At 40.8% G+C, this 15,485-nt stretch overlaps 1 long non-coding RNA gene across 1 annotated transcript in view; it reads right to left on the bottom strand.

Moving 5' to 3' along the window:
- Positions 1-1,885: 1,885 nt before the first annotated feature.
- LOC141567573 (uncharacterized) overlaps positions 1,886-15,485 on the bottom strand; it is a 58,948-nt gene continuing 45,348 nt past the window's right edge. Inside the window, exons 4-5 of the long non-coding RNA XR_012490337.1 lie at positions 6,332-6,392; positions 1,886-3,365 (exon numbers count right to left, since the gene is read on the bottom strand). This is a non-coding gene — a long non-coding RNA (uncharacterized LOC141567573). The remainder of the gene's footprint in view (positions 3,366-6,331; positions 6,393-15,485) is intronic.

The raw sequence follows: 15,485 nt of genomic DNA on the forward strand, positions 1-15,485 counted from the left end.
TCTCTCTCTCTCTCTCTCTCTCTCTCTCTCTCTCTCTCCCTCTCGCTCTCTCTCTCGCTCTCTCTCTGACACAGAGAGAAGGTAGCCATCTGTAAGCCAAGAAGCGAGTCCTCACCACAACCCAACCACGCTGGCTGCCACTCTGATTGTGGACTGTCAGCCTTCAGAATGATCACAAAATAAATGCCTGTTGTTGAACCAGCCAGTCTATGGTATTTTGCTGGCAGTCTGAGCAGACACAGTCCCCAGAGCAACTCAAAGGGACACCAGTTTGAACCATAATGTGAGTGTTTCCACCACATCACGTCTGATCAAGTGAAGTGATCCACACGCTGCTGGTCAAGGTATTAGCAGCGCTGGGAAAGGAGAGGCTCCAATTTCCTTTCTAGAATTCAGTATTTCCTGGGATTTTCGTGTATTACCAGCCTCTCAGTCTCTCTCTCTATTCTCTCTCTCTCTTTCTCTCTCTCACCTTGATAGTTGTGATTGCTGACCTTACTCTTTGGTTCTACAAGTGCTATGTGCAAGCCCTTTTCTAGGTTCTTGAAAAGACACCAGCGAAATACAAAGAAAGATCCCTGACCTCACGGAGCTTATTGTCTAGTAGTGGGAGACAAGGAATAACCAACTTAATAGGTGAGCAAATAATCTAGTATTTTAAAAGATGACAAATGCCGGGTGGAGGGTGTTATGAAAACTGAATGTTCGTTCCATTCAAAAATTCAGATGTTGAAGCCCTCACCCTCAATGGGACTGTATGTAGAGACAGGGTCTTTAGGAGGTAACTAAGTTTAGGTGAGGTCATAAGGATGGAGCCCTAATCCAATAGACCTGGTAGCCTTATAAGAACAGGAAGAGATCAAGGGCCGTCTATCATCTATCTATCTCCTGTCCTCTTTCTCTCATCCCTCAAATGCAAAGGAAAGGTCATTTGAGGACATAAGGACGGACACCCACAAGCCAGAAAAAGTCTTCCCTGGGAAACCTAATTGACCAACATCTTGATCTGGGACTTTCAGACTCTGGAACTGTGAGGAAAGAAATTCCTGTTGTTTAAACCACCCAGTCTATGGGGGTTTAAACCACAGCTGCCTGAGCAGACTAACACAAAAAGGAATCACCACATAAAAGAGAAAAATCTGTATAATCCTTGGAGGGTACCAGAGAATTTCGGTGGCTGAAGACCATATTTACCTCCCTCTCACACATACACACATTTGCACACCCCAAACACACCAACCACAGCGTGGCCAGAGCTTACACAGCCAGCCCGACTGCAGCTGGGCAATGGGGGCCAGTCTTGCCAAGGGGAACCTTGGGTGTGCGAATTTCCATCACCCCTCCACTTCCCACAGATGCTCGCCTTCCTAGCGAGCATCCCACTCAGGAAAAGGAATTACTTGCCAATAAAAGCCCGTGCACGCCTGGAAGGCACCGCCACGGGCTCTGCCCTTCAGGGGGCTCACACAACCACAGCTGGCAGTAGCTGAAACAGCACATAGAGCCACTCATGCCTACCAAGCGGCGAGCTGCTTTGGGCCGGGTTTACCAGTTCATGTGCGCCAAGCAGCTCAACTCACTGGAACAGACCTCTCCTAGGAGGTCATAAAAACTGTCCTGCCAGGGAGACACCTCCTCCCAAAGCATCTTTGGTTATTCGGCTCCACTGCAGCTGGCCCCAGGGGTGCACCATGGACAGCAGCCAGGGGACCTTGGAAAGGTAAAGTGCCAAAATGAATCTATTTGTAAGGACCCTGCTGGGTAAGGACTCAAAAAGGATGATTTGAATACTTACATTGAAGTATTATTTGTAATACGATTCACAAATGTGCAACAACAAGAGTTAGATAAATAAATCATAAGACAGTCATTCCATCCATGGGTGATCAGTTAAAAAACAATGTTTTGGAGGAGTATTTAAGAAGGTAGAAAAACACTCAAGAGACACTGGTAAATGTAACAAGTAAGACGTAAAACTGGGGGTGGAATATGATCCAAATTTACAAAGAAAATAAATGACAAGGAGATACACCAAAATGTTAGGCTTATTTCTGGAATATTTTCTCTTCAAAGGTTTTTGTGTTTTCTAGATTTTATATAGTGAGCATGTATTACTTAATTGACTAAAAACAATAATCATATTAACATAATAAAGACACATTCAAACTGTTATACATCTAATCAACTCCCCATGTAGCCAGGCTTCCCTGGGTTCCAAATGAACAAATTCATCCAAATGCACAAAATCTGTAAGAGTCCCTGACAGTCAAAATTAAAAGTATTCTACTTGGAGATAATTCTGCTTCCAAGTGCTCCGGAATGTATATTTTTGCCTCACTCTTTTTTTACAGTGAAGATTCTTTTCAGGAGAAAAAAAAATAAGCCACGGTTTCTCCAGGATTCTCTGCTCGTGGCTTACAAGTTTCCATCCTTTTGTGACGTTTGTGAGACAAAACTCATCCCCTCTCTCGGTATGCTACATGACTGCAAGTGATTTTAAGGTTACAGGCTGGCGCTTGGGGGGCCTGGGGGGGCTGGCACAGGACCCTGCGCAGGCGCGAGAGCCTGCCACCCAGAACCAGTCACCGGAACGGAATCCAGGAGCTTGGTAATGGGCCCCAAAACATCCAGATTCAGGGAGAGCGCAGAGCCAGAAAGGAAGCGAAAGCTGTGGACTGACCACAAGAGTCTGGACCAGCACAAGGACAGCCCTGGAAGGACAACCCGATGAACTCAGATAAGGGGAAGGGAAGGCAGGTCAGAAGAACAGCTCTGAACGCCCCGCCCCCATCTGCTAGGGGCCTACTTTGTGTCAGCATTGTGCAGACGACTTTTCATTTGTCACAATTCTTTTTTCTTCGTAGAGAATTTTTATGAGTTTATTTGAGCCAAACTGGTTAGATGCCAGGAAGCAAAATTTCAAATGCTCCCAACTGTCACAATTCTACAAACCGGTATTATCCACATTTACCAGGTGAGGGGAGCCACTCAGTGACTTGCCCAAACTCATCCAGCTGGTAGCTAGTGGGGCAGGGGTTTAAATCTAGTCATAGCGGACGCCAAATGCCGCTCTCTGAACTGCAAATCTGTTACAGAGCATAAGACGAGGAGAGAGTAAAAGGGAGGTGGAGACACGTGGGAAGCGTGGCTACAATGGTCATCAATCTACCTCAAGAGGAAAAACCTGAGGTGACGTGCAGTGACTGTGTATAGAACACGACGACGACGAGGCTATGGGAAGCAAAGTCATCAATGTAGAACACAACTTGGAAAATACTCGTTCCAGACCAGACACGGAGCTGACAGTTCAAGGAAAATGAAGCTGATTTGGGCCGCAACAAAACCATGTCGCGCTGTTTATAAATCTGAAAAAACAAAAAAACTAGGTTGATCGGAGTCAATTTTATGGACACCTGTACGCTGACCCTTCAGCATGAAGTGTGTGTGTGTGTGTGTGTGTGTGTGTGTGTGTGTGTGTGTGTGTAACTGACCTGTATGAATTCACTTGCTTACGCTGATGGTAAAGATCGATCTCAAAAAAGAAACAGCTTTCTCTCCATCGACAACAGCAATCGTCGGGTTTTATCCAGAGTGAGACTATGAGGACGTGGGGACAGGACTCTGTGTTGCTCTGTCGTCTGTATTTTGTCTGCACACAGATGAGTCAACATGGAAATACCAAGCCAGGCCACCTGAACATTGCAAGGAAAGGCTCTTTCCAGTTTGCAATTCCATTCCCATCCACAAGGTACTAGAAGATTTGTTGCCTTATTCCCTTTAGCTGTGATGTTTTAACAAGTGTTTCTGTTAGTAGATCCTTGCCAAACCAATAAAAGTTTTTTGTGTTTTTTTTTAATCATGGTTAGTGCTTTTTTTCTAGAAAATTTTACAGAAAACTTAGAAAATTCAGAGAAGCAGTAAGGAGAAAATAAAACTTATCTGTCAGCATTTGCTGCACAGACTTTGTCAAGGGAGGAAAGAGAGGAAGGGAGGGAGAGAGAAAGGGGATAGATTTACAAAAACAGATACAACTAGATATACACAAAAATCATTCTCAACGTGCTGTTTTGTCAAATGCTTTCTCTGCATCTACTGATAAGATCATGTGATTTTTCTTCTTTAGCCTGTTACTGTGAAGGATTTCATTAATGGATTTTTAGAATATTGAACCAGTCATGCATACCTGGAATAAATCCCCTTTGATCATGGTGTTTAACGCATTTTACACATTGTCAGAATTCGATTTGTTAATATGTTGTTGAGGGTTTTTGCATCAACGTTCATGAGAAATACTGGCCTGTAGTTTTCCTTTCTTATTAAGTCTTTGGTCTCATTATTAGGGTGATCCTGGCCTTATAGAATGAGTTAGGAAGTGTTCCCTCTGCCTCTATCTTCTGAAAGAGGTTGTAGAGAATTGGTGCAATTTCTTCCTTAAATGTTTCATAGAATTCCCCACTGAACACATTTGGTGCTTTCTGTTTGGGTAGGTTATTAATTGTTGATTCAACTTTTTTAATAGATGTAAGCAAAATCAGATTCTCTCTCCTAGTGTGAGTTTTGGTAGATTGCGTCTTTCAAGGAATTGGTCCATTGCATCTAGATTATCAAGTTTATGGACACACAAGTATTCATGGTATTCCTTTATTCTCCTTTTAATTAGATATAGGATCAATAGTGATGGCCCCTCTTTATTTCTGTCTTCTCATTTCAAAGAACCATCATTTGATTTTATTAATTTCCTGTTTTCAATTTCGATTTCTACTCTAATTTTTATTATTTGTTTTCTTCCATTACTTTAGATTTAATTTGTTCTTTTTCATGTTTCCTAAAATGGAAGTTTGGATTATTGATTTTAGATTATTTTTATTTTATAATAAGTGCACTCAATGCTGTAAATATCCCTCTAAGCACTGCTTCCACTGCATAGCACAAATTTTGAAAAGTTGTATTTTCAATTTTGTTTAGTTTATGTTTTAATGTAAGACTTCTTCTTTGACCGATGTGCTATTGAGAAGTGTGGTGTGTAATCTCGGCATTTCAGGATTTTTCCAGCTATCTCTCTGTTACTGATTTCTAGTTAACTCCACTGTGGACTGAGAGCAGACATTATATGTCTATTCTTTTAAACTTGTGTTTTGGGGCACAGAATGTGTTCTCTTAGTGAATGACCTGTGAGGTTGAGAAAAAGAAGTGTAATCTGCTATGGTTAAGTGAAGTATCCTGGAAATGTCAATGATATCCACTTTATTGATGGACCTGTTGAGAATCAGCTGATTTTCTGCCAATTACTAATAGAGAGGTGTCGAAGCCTCCAATGATAACAGTGGATTCATCTGTTTCTCTCTGCAACTCTATCGATTTTTGCCTCACATATTTTGATGCATACTCACTAAAACTTGTTATGTCTTCTGACAGAACTGACTCCTTTGTCAGTACGCAATGCCTCTCCTTATCCCTACTAACTTTCCTTGCTCTGAAGTCTGCCTTGTCTGAAATTAAGGTTACGATTCCAGCCTTCTTTTGACTGGTGTTAGTCTGGTACACCTTTCTCCATCCCTTTGCTTTTCATCCGGCCACTTTATACTTAAAGTGGGTTTCTTGTGGACAACATGTAGTTGGGTCTTGTCTTTTTATATACAATCTGTTCTTAATTGGTGCAGTTAGACCACTGATGTTTAAAGTGACTATTGAGATAATCAGATTAATATTTACCACATTTGTTACTGTTTGCTACTTATCGCCATTGTTTTATTTCCTTTTTTTGTCTTCCACTCTTTTTCTGCCTTTTGTGGTTTTAATTGAGCGTTTTATATGATCCTATCTTCTCCATGCTCTTAGTGTATCAATTTTTTAAACTTTTTCAGTGGTTACCCTTTTATGGACTTTTTTAGTGGTTACCCTACAGTTTACCGTACACATTTAATCCAAGTTCACTTTCAAATGACACCATACCACTGCATGGGTAATGGAAGTACCTATTCCCAACCCCTCCCTCCCATTCCTTGCAATATTACTGTCATTCGTTTCACTTATCCATGAACTATAATCACCAAATGTATTGTTTGTATTATTATTTTAAGCAAACTATTATCTACTGGATAAAGAATAAGAAAAATAAAAGATTACCTTTACCTAATCTTCCTCCAGTGCTCTGCCTTTCTTGACGTAGAACTGAGTTTCTGATCTATACAACTTTCATTTTCTCCAGAGAACTTTTCTTGGAGGGTGGTTCTGAAGAACTTCTTTTAAGAAGGCAGGTCTACTGGCAACAAATTCCCAACTACCACTAACCAACCAACCAACCATTGACTGAGAAAATTATTTAACTTACCTCTTTCCTTCGCTTCTTCAAATGTGAAATTATCTTCAAGCAGTCTTCCTGCGCTGAAATTCTAAGGAAAATTTTACGTATTAGTCAAATAGCTTACTTGCTAGAGTGAATATTAATAGGAAACATAGAGGAAGCTTTGTTTAAAGTGAAAAAACGTTTTTAAATACAAATAATCACCCCCTCAAATAGTCATTCCTTAAATCTTGCTTCTCAAATACCAGAGTCTCTTAAAGTGAAACTCATTTAAATGTCGCTTCTTTTCCTATATCAGTAAGTACAGAAAATCTAAAATGTAAAGGTCAATAAACAGCGGACTTTAAGGGAAGATTAAATGTTTGCTTTAAAATAAACAAGGAGTTGAAACATTTCCAATATTCTCATCTTGTTTCAGAGACTACCAAATATATTTATTTGGACCCACAATTCACTCAGGAACACAGATACTAGATATGAAGGCTTTTGAAGGGAACATCTGACTTGATGAAATGGAAGGGAAAGGAAATAAATTGCAGCTGGACCAATTAACACAGTAAGGCAATGCAGTTAATCTCTGGCTTTGGGGATTTAGCATTCAAGGCTTCGTTTCCTCCTTAATGACCCTAAAGTACACATCATGTAGTCATAGATAATTTTGCTAAAACATTAATTTTCAGAATCCTAGGCCCCAAGCGGCTGGTGCATGATCCCAGCATCCAAATTCATGGCAACTTCTTCCGTCCTTGGCCGGTTGCTACAGACGTGTGCACTCTCGTTTACATACTAGGCTGCATTTCAGAACTGTATGCTACAATGGTAATTAGGAATTCGCAAAGGTCTCTAGAAGGTCTCAAACATCATAAAGGTTTTCTATATTTATAACAATAAAAAAGGAAGTATTTTTTTAAAAGAGAAATAAAATTTTAAAACCAGTGGCACAAGCTACCACGGATAACACAAAACTCCATAGTCTGTTAGAGGCAATGTCAGGTAAGACTCTTCCCAGGGCAAGTGACAGAAACTCAGCTCAAACTGGCACCAGGAAAGGGTTGTGGTGTGTTGTTGAGAAGTCTCAGGATGGTGTTCAGGTATGACTTGCTCCAGGAGCCCGAATGACGTCATCAGGATGCAGTTTCTTTCCTTCTCTCAGCTCTGCCCTCACCGCGTTGGCTTCGTTCTCAGTCTCCATGCGACAGCTCTCTAGGCTTTCATCCTCCGGGCTGCTTTCCGCAGAGGCGAGAGCACCTCTTCTAATACCTCCTGTGTGGGTCCCTGGATGCAGGCAGTCGGTCTGGGTCACTGCCCTCTCCTGATGAGGCAGGCCTAGATCACGTGGTCCCCCTCTGAAGAAAGAAAGGTGCCACCCAAGCCGCAGTCCCAGTGGAGAAACGGTTCACCAAAGGAAATCCAGGGTGCTCTGACCCCAAGGCAGAGCAAATGCATGATGGGTGGTCGACCAGAACAGTAAACGCTGCCCACGGACGTTTAAGATACAACTGAAGTAACCTGTGGCTGCCGTGTATGAGAGAGAGTTTCGATCCTCAACTGCAGTTTCAGTATCAAACTCTCCCTGTTTTGAAAGGGCTCCTAGGGCTCTGGCCAGGGTGAGTGTTCCAGGAACCGCGGCAAAGTGGGGCTGCTCCACGGTTTCCCCAAGAAAACAAACTAACACTACTTCAGGACCCGTTGCCACTCTCTGTTCAGACATTTCAACTATTAATGTAATTGTCAGCCCTGCATTCTGTGTCTGAATGAAGACCACGTTTCACTGAGCCAGCCCGTAGTACTTCCAAATCTGTTCATTAATGTGTTTATTTTTTTATGACCAGCAAGACCCAGGAATGTCTACATGTATTACATGTTTATTACATGTTCTGAGCTTTCTAAACACATCTTAGAATAAACAGTCAGATAAATTTTAGGGGACAGAACTTATTTTATGTTATTTGATCTTTTGAACTAGCATTAGACTATGTAGCAGACCCGACACTATACGTGAAACCTTCCTGCCTCCCCCAGGAAACCTTAACCCGGGGCCGGGAATTTTTTCTGAGAGTCCACTTGTATCTCAAAGGGGTCAATGACTCAGTGTGAAGAACCACGGGCCCGAGCCCAGGACCCACAGAGCACCCAAGGGACCTGACAGTGACATGCAAGGGCTATGGAGACAGACTCGGAGGTGAGCTGGCTCTATTCTGTGACCCTAGGCAAGTGACACGGTTTCTCTGGGCCTCATCTCTCTCCTCTGTAACATGGGATAAAATAGCTCCTACCTCAAAGGAATGTGGTACGAATTACACAAGATAATTCATGTCAAGTACTTAAATAAGTAACATGTTTATTAAGTGTTGGAAACTTATTAGAACTATATAACTTGGTTTTCCTGTTTGTCTTCCCTGAGTTTTCAAACTCTATTTGTTACAATATAACTAATCAACAATTAATCCAGCCTCAATATGTCAATCACCCACCCCATATATTTACATAAGGAGGATTTATGCACCTGGAATTTGAGATTAACAAAATATCTTTTATTTAATCACATGTATATAGCCCTACGTGTTGAAGTTGTTATTAAATACTTTGCTAATATCAATCCATTTCATCCTTATAGTAATTCTGAGATCGTCTCCATTATTATCTGAACTTTATTGATGAAGAAACTGAGGCACAGAGAAATTAAGTCACTTGGGTAAACATTAGATTTAGGATTTGAACCCTAAGAGTTTGATTCCAGAGTACGGGCCCTGAACCACTTTGCCATTTGCTTTTCACCTTTGCTGTTCCGTTGATAGAGAGGGACACACTGAAAGAGAGAAAAATAATTACCAACTTCTCACATTTATTAAGCGTGTACTGTGCTCAGACTTTCTCACCTACTTATTTTAATACTTTATTCACCAGCAGTCTTTTTTTTTTTTTTTTTAAGGAGGGCACAGCTCACAGTGGCCCATGCAGGGACCCAACCAGTAAGCGTGGTGTTATCACCACCATGCTCTAACCATCTGAGCTAACCGGCCACCCACCATTAGTACTTTTAACAACAATAATAAAGACTTTTATAGAGCACTTAAATACCATAAAAATTATTTTATTTAATCCACTGACAGCCCTGTAAAGTACAAATGAAGAAAGCAAAGCTTTCGGAGGTTAAGTAACTTGCCCAAAGTCACGTGGGTAGTAAGTTGTGAAGCTGGGCTTCAAACCCAGGCTGCCTGGCTCTATAAAACCTTGTGTTGAATGATGGTATTCTCCCATCTCCCTAATGCTGTGAGGTAGGTATTAGGATGCTATTATTATTAATAAATCCCATGAATATTTATTCAGAATCCATTCAGAGGCTACTGACCACCGACACTATTATCTACTACTTTGCAGATGGGAAAACAAAGCCACAGAGACTCAGCAGACACGAGGCTGCCCCAATGAAGCCTCTTTCCAGTCACTGGGAAAGCGAACTGCAGGCTGATTTGTGGAGCAAAGGAGTGTTTCCTTCGGAGTTTCCAAACTCTGTTTTCTCAGCTGATTCCCTCTGGTGCTATTAGAAAATAATATACTATCTCCAAATTATTATGGTTCAATTAAGAACTCAAAATGGGTTAGAGAGTATATGATGAAATATGAATGTGGAGTTCTGAGAATGCTAGCGCTGGCGGTAGACAGTTCAAAGGCAGCACATTTCAGTTAAATACGAATTTCTGACATTCTGAGCTATAGCCGAGGACAAAAGCTCCTGACACCCAGGGCAGCACAGTGATGAAACAGAGAGAACTTGCAGATTCAGAAATTAGGAAACGTGGAAAACATTTTAAGAGCAGACAACTCAAGGAGTCTGATCTAATCGTAATCAATGCCCAAACAGTTTAATTTCTAGAATTTCCATTGACCAAGTCCAGAGATTGTTAACATGCAGGTAACTCCTAGGCAGACAGGTTCAACCTAAAACTGAAAGGAATGGCTGATAGCAAATACCACGTCGTTCACATGGCATAGTAAGTCTCACAACTGCCTTGCTAAGTAGCCATTACCAGTCTGTTTTACCAATGAGGAGAGAGGCTAAAGGAGTATCTGAGTCTCTTCGGTAGGAGACAGAAATCATACCTAGTTATCTGTGATTCCAAATACCATTTTTTTAAACCACGCCGTACCCGTTGGGCAGAAAAAGAGCAGGCCTCTCCCAGAATCACAAAATGCACCCGAATTGTGGGATCCATAGGTGAAGGACCACATGCCAGAGGGAGAGAAGGATGCACACAGTCAGCGCACAGGACCCTGGCCAAGCTAACACAGGAGTGCGTGCCTGTAATTTATACACGGCGCCATGCCCCTTACACAAGGGCCCTTCTAAATGGCCCGTTGGCTATGCCAGGCCGTGTTGATTTCTGGAGTACTGCCTCCTATCCAAGCGATCTAAGTGATAAAATTCCTGGACATGGATGGGAGCACGCTTTCCAATGACCTCTATGACACCCACATCTTTGGGTCTTTTTTCTCTGGTATGGATAGTGTGACATTTTGTTCTCTCGGAGCTGTAAGTTCCAAGATTTGCATGTGGGTCTGGGAGGAAGAAGATCACGTTGCCCATCTTTGGATTTTCATGGGTCCTCAGGCCACAGGCCCTCAGGCCAAAGCACCTCATTACAAGGCTCCACCAGGCTGCTTTTATTCTGAACTGACAAAAGAGTTGTAATCTTTTACACATGTGTGCTGAAATAGTTGCAGATGAAATCATACGATGCCCACGATTTGCTTCAAAATAATACTGGAGGAGGGGAAGATGGGCCATGAGTTGATATTAGTTGGAACTGGGTGATGCGTTCTTGGGGTTCACTGTACCACTCTTTCTACTTGTGTGTAAGTTTGAAATTTCCTGTAATAAAAACATTTTAAATGCATTCTTGACACTTTGTTTTTCTTTATCATGTCCTGTCAGTCTGCTGTGCACTTCCTTTCCTCTTTCTAAAAACTCAACTCCCATTTTCTCTGATTTTTTCCTCTAACTACTCTAGCCCATAGGGTTCTCACCCTCTTCAAAAGTCATCATTTCTTTAGCGCACATATTAGAAAAGAAGAAAGATTGAAATGAGTATGCTAAGCATCCACATTAATAAGTTAGAAATGAAATCCCAGCAAATTCAACCCACATAGAATAGAAAGATGATAATAAAGAGATGAAAACAATAAAGTAGAAAATAAACATACATTAGAGAAGATTATCTAAGTCAAAACTTGGTGCTTTGAATTGATAAACCATGGCCCTCTGTGACAATAACCATTAAAATTTAGGTTATATAGACGACGTTCTAGAAAATATACAACTTACCAAAATTGATACAAGAATAAAGAATGATCCACAGTCTTGTCTCATATGGGCAAGGGGGATGGAATTTCAAAAAATAATTTAAGATAATGATAATAAGAAAAAAATTATAATTTAAAACTTTTCCACAAAGTGAGCCCAAGGCCTAGATTACTTCACCAGCAAATTCTACCAAACATCTGTGGAAAAAAATAATGTCAACCTCAAAACTCTTCTAGGGCATAGAAAAAGAGGAAACATACCCTGCATTGTTTTATGAGCTAGCATAACATTGATACCAAAACCTGATAAACACATTAAGAAAGTAAAATTATAGACTAATCATATTCATCATATAAATGCAAAATTCCTAAACAAAATATTTGTAAACGGAATACAGAAATATATAAAAAGAACAGTAAATCACAACCAAGTTGGGTTTATTCCACAAAGGAAAAGTAAATCAATTACTGTAATTTACCACATAGACAGAAAAAAAGGATCGAAAAAAATAATATGGTCAATAGAAGAATAAAGTCATCTGCTAGATTTTAACACAGATTAAAGATTTTTTTTAACTCTGAACAAAGTAGAAATAAAAACCAAAAAAAATATTTAGTCTTATAAATGATGTCTATAGTAAACCTCAGCAAGCATTATACCTAATGTAAAAACAGAAACTTCCTTTTTGAGATCAGGTACAAAACAGGATTCCCATTACTACCCCACGCATTCAACATTTTACTAGAGTTCTTAGTGAAGTAAGGCAAGAAAAAATAATAATAATCTAAGGATTTAAAAAAAGGAACTAAAGATATGTAAGTTCAAAATGATTTCTAAATATGTAATTACACATAAAAAAAATCCAAAAGAATCTACAAATCAATTATCAAAATTATTGAGTTTAGAAGGATTACTAGGAAAAGGTTATATTGTCAAATTCAATTCTATACCAGCCTTCAAGATAGATGGTTTGGTGAAATAGAAGGGACAGGACAGGACATTCCAGGAAAGGGGAACAACAACAAACTGACAATAATAATCAGCATTTACTAAATGCTAATTCTGTGTTAGGCACTGTTCTAAGTGTTTCACATGTAATACTACATCTAATCTTCAGAACAAACCTCTGAGACGGGTACTAGCATCAGTCCCATTTGACAGATGACGAAAAGAAGGCACAGAGAGGTTAAATAACTTTCCCAAGATTTAGGCACAGAGAGGTTAAGTAACTTGCCTAAGGTCACACAGCTAGTAAATGGCAGAGGCAAAATTTAAATCCAAGGAATCGAGCTTCAAAGTCTACGCTCTTGACTACTCTGCTGTCCTACCTCACACCATGAGAAATACTGTAACATAAGAAAAGGTGCAAGCTCGGGAATGAGATTATTTGGGGACAGTAAAATAGGTCTGCTACAGCTAAGCGATGTGCCATCCACCCTGTTACAGATGGGCAGTGAGTGGGATTGCAAAAATAGACTAAGGGTGATGATGACGACGATGACGAGGGGCTTCCTGAATTCCTGTGAGCAGACAGAAGACAGGATTCACTGTGCTCAGTGCGAAGCGCGGAGGTAATTACCTCATTAGTAAAGTTGTCAGAAAAAGACACAGGGGCTTGAAAAGTCCTGAGCCAGCAAATACCGGGCAGAAGCTATGACAGTGCTGATCACGTGGGGCTTGATTAAGAGAAACTGGCCACGGATCCAGAAACAAGAGCACTTGGCTTGATAAAATGGAACTAGCTAGAGAAGTACACCTTTTCAATCAGATTGGCTTCAAGAATACCTTCTTCATTGTTTCACGCATTCCTTCAATCAAGCTGTAAATTCTGATTGAATTTTACTATGGATCAGGCTCTATCCTAACCTCAAAGACACAATGACAAACAAGGCACTCGATCTCTACCCTACAGGAACTTAAGTGTAGAACACAACAACTAAACAAATAGCTGTAATAGGAAGAATGCGTGCTATTTCTTATATAGCTAGCTTTCATTGAGGGCTTGCTCTGTGAGAGGCACTATTCTAAGTATATTATGTATATTACTTATTCAAGTCTCATGTGCTTTTTTTGCAAGGTGAGTACTATTCATACTGCCATTTTCCAGGTAATAAAACTGATATATATTCCGACCACAGCCCATTACATTTTGCAGAACTTTTCTCCCACTTACGGCTTGCCTGTTCACTTTCTTAACAGTGTAGAAGTTTTTAAATTTTGATGAAGTAAAAGTTATCAACTTTTTCTTCTATGGTGTGTGTTTCTCGTGTTGTAGCCAATAAGATTTTTGTCTAAGCCAATGTCACAGTGATGTTCTTATATGCTTTCTTAAAGAAGTTATATAGTTTGGGCTCTTACATTGAGAGCTATGATACCTTTTGAGTTGGTTTTTGTATAAGGAAACACAGGGTCTCTGGATTAGAAAACAGACCTTTTGTTTCTCAGAGAGCATCTTGTTACCAGTGCTCACGCCCAGCTCCCCACAGGGCAACACAATGAGGGTCCGAGGCTGCCCTGCAGTTGCAACAGGGTTAAAACCACAGTGAGGACCCCCCAAATTGGGAGACTCAGAATTTATAAAGGGACTGAGGACAATCTGCCCATTCTCTTCTCCAGCGAATGAGAGAGGATTTTACTCTGCACTGTAAACAAATCATCTCTGGGGGAGAGGTGATGAGTTTCCTTTTGTTTTTCCTCTTTTCTTCCCACCTTCCACCCAGGGTGGCCCAAGTGAGGCACAGGCGGCAAAAAATTCCAAGAGAAACACTGTCAGGAAAAGGGGCATCTGAGATGCCCAGAAAGTGTGGGGGAAATCTTTTTTTCTTCCTGTTTTCTTTTCCAACCTTGTCCCAAGGTTAGCCGCAGTCATGGTGCTGCACCACAGTGGTGGTGATGGAACAGGCATCAGAAACCTCACAAGATAACCTATCATTCTAAACAGAGGAATTGGGGAAAGAGGTCTTGTCACCTATGGACTGCAGGGGAACCCCCTTCATTTTTTTCTCTCTCTTTTTCCTCATTGCTTGGTCCCATGGGTGGCCCCAGTCATGCAGAACTGTATGGCAGTACAAGTGGCTAAAATTCCCAGAGAAACCTGTCTTTAGAGCCAGAGGACCAGGAAAGGAGGCCTGGGGGTACCAGAGAGTGTGAGGGAAATCCTAGAGAGCAGAAAGACAGACAAAGGGATCCCTAATTGTCTGTATGAACTGACCCATTCCTGGGCTCACCCCCTGATCTGCACATGCTTGGAACTGCCCCAGTGCAGCATTGCCAAGGCTTTGCAAACTGAAGTGACGTAGCCGGCAACACAGAACTTGCAGTCTGAATATAGCCCAGTTGACTTCCCACTAAAAGAAACAACTAACAAAAATCAACATTCTCAGAGAACTTGAACAGGACTGAGAGACTCACAATATAATATGCAAAATGTCCAGGACACCAACCAACCTTATTTAACATAAAAAGAACCGGGAAACTGCGACCAATACTCAAGGGAAAAGAATATCAAGAGATGCCAAGCCCAAGATGACCTAGATGTTGGAAATACCAAAGACTTTAAAGTAGCCATTATACCCAAGTTTCATGAAGGTAAACAGCCGGGAAGTGAATAGAAATACGTAAGTTCTCACAAAATAATAGAAATCACGGCAAAGACTCAAATGGCAACTTTAAAACTGAAAAACATAATATCTGAAATTAAAAGGTCACTGGATGGCTTGATAGCAGAATGGAGCTGGTGGAATTGAAGATTAGATTGAAAATAGATTATAGAGGTTATCCAATCCAACCTTATGCATGGAAAGGGGGGAATGGGAAATACTTGGTGAGTTGTACCCGTGATTTTTCACAATGTGTTTTATCCTCTATTGAATAACA

The sequence above is a fragment of the Rhinolophus sinicus genome, linkage group LG11 (assembly GCF_036562045.2).
Source record: "Rhinolophus sinicus isolate RSC01 linkage group LG11, ASM3656204v1, whole genome shotgun sequence".
Lineage (NCBI taxonomy): Eukaryota > Metazoa > Chordata > Mammalia > Chiroptera > Rhinolophidae > Rhinolophus > Rhinolophus sinicus.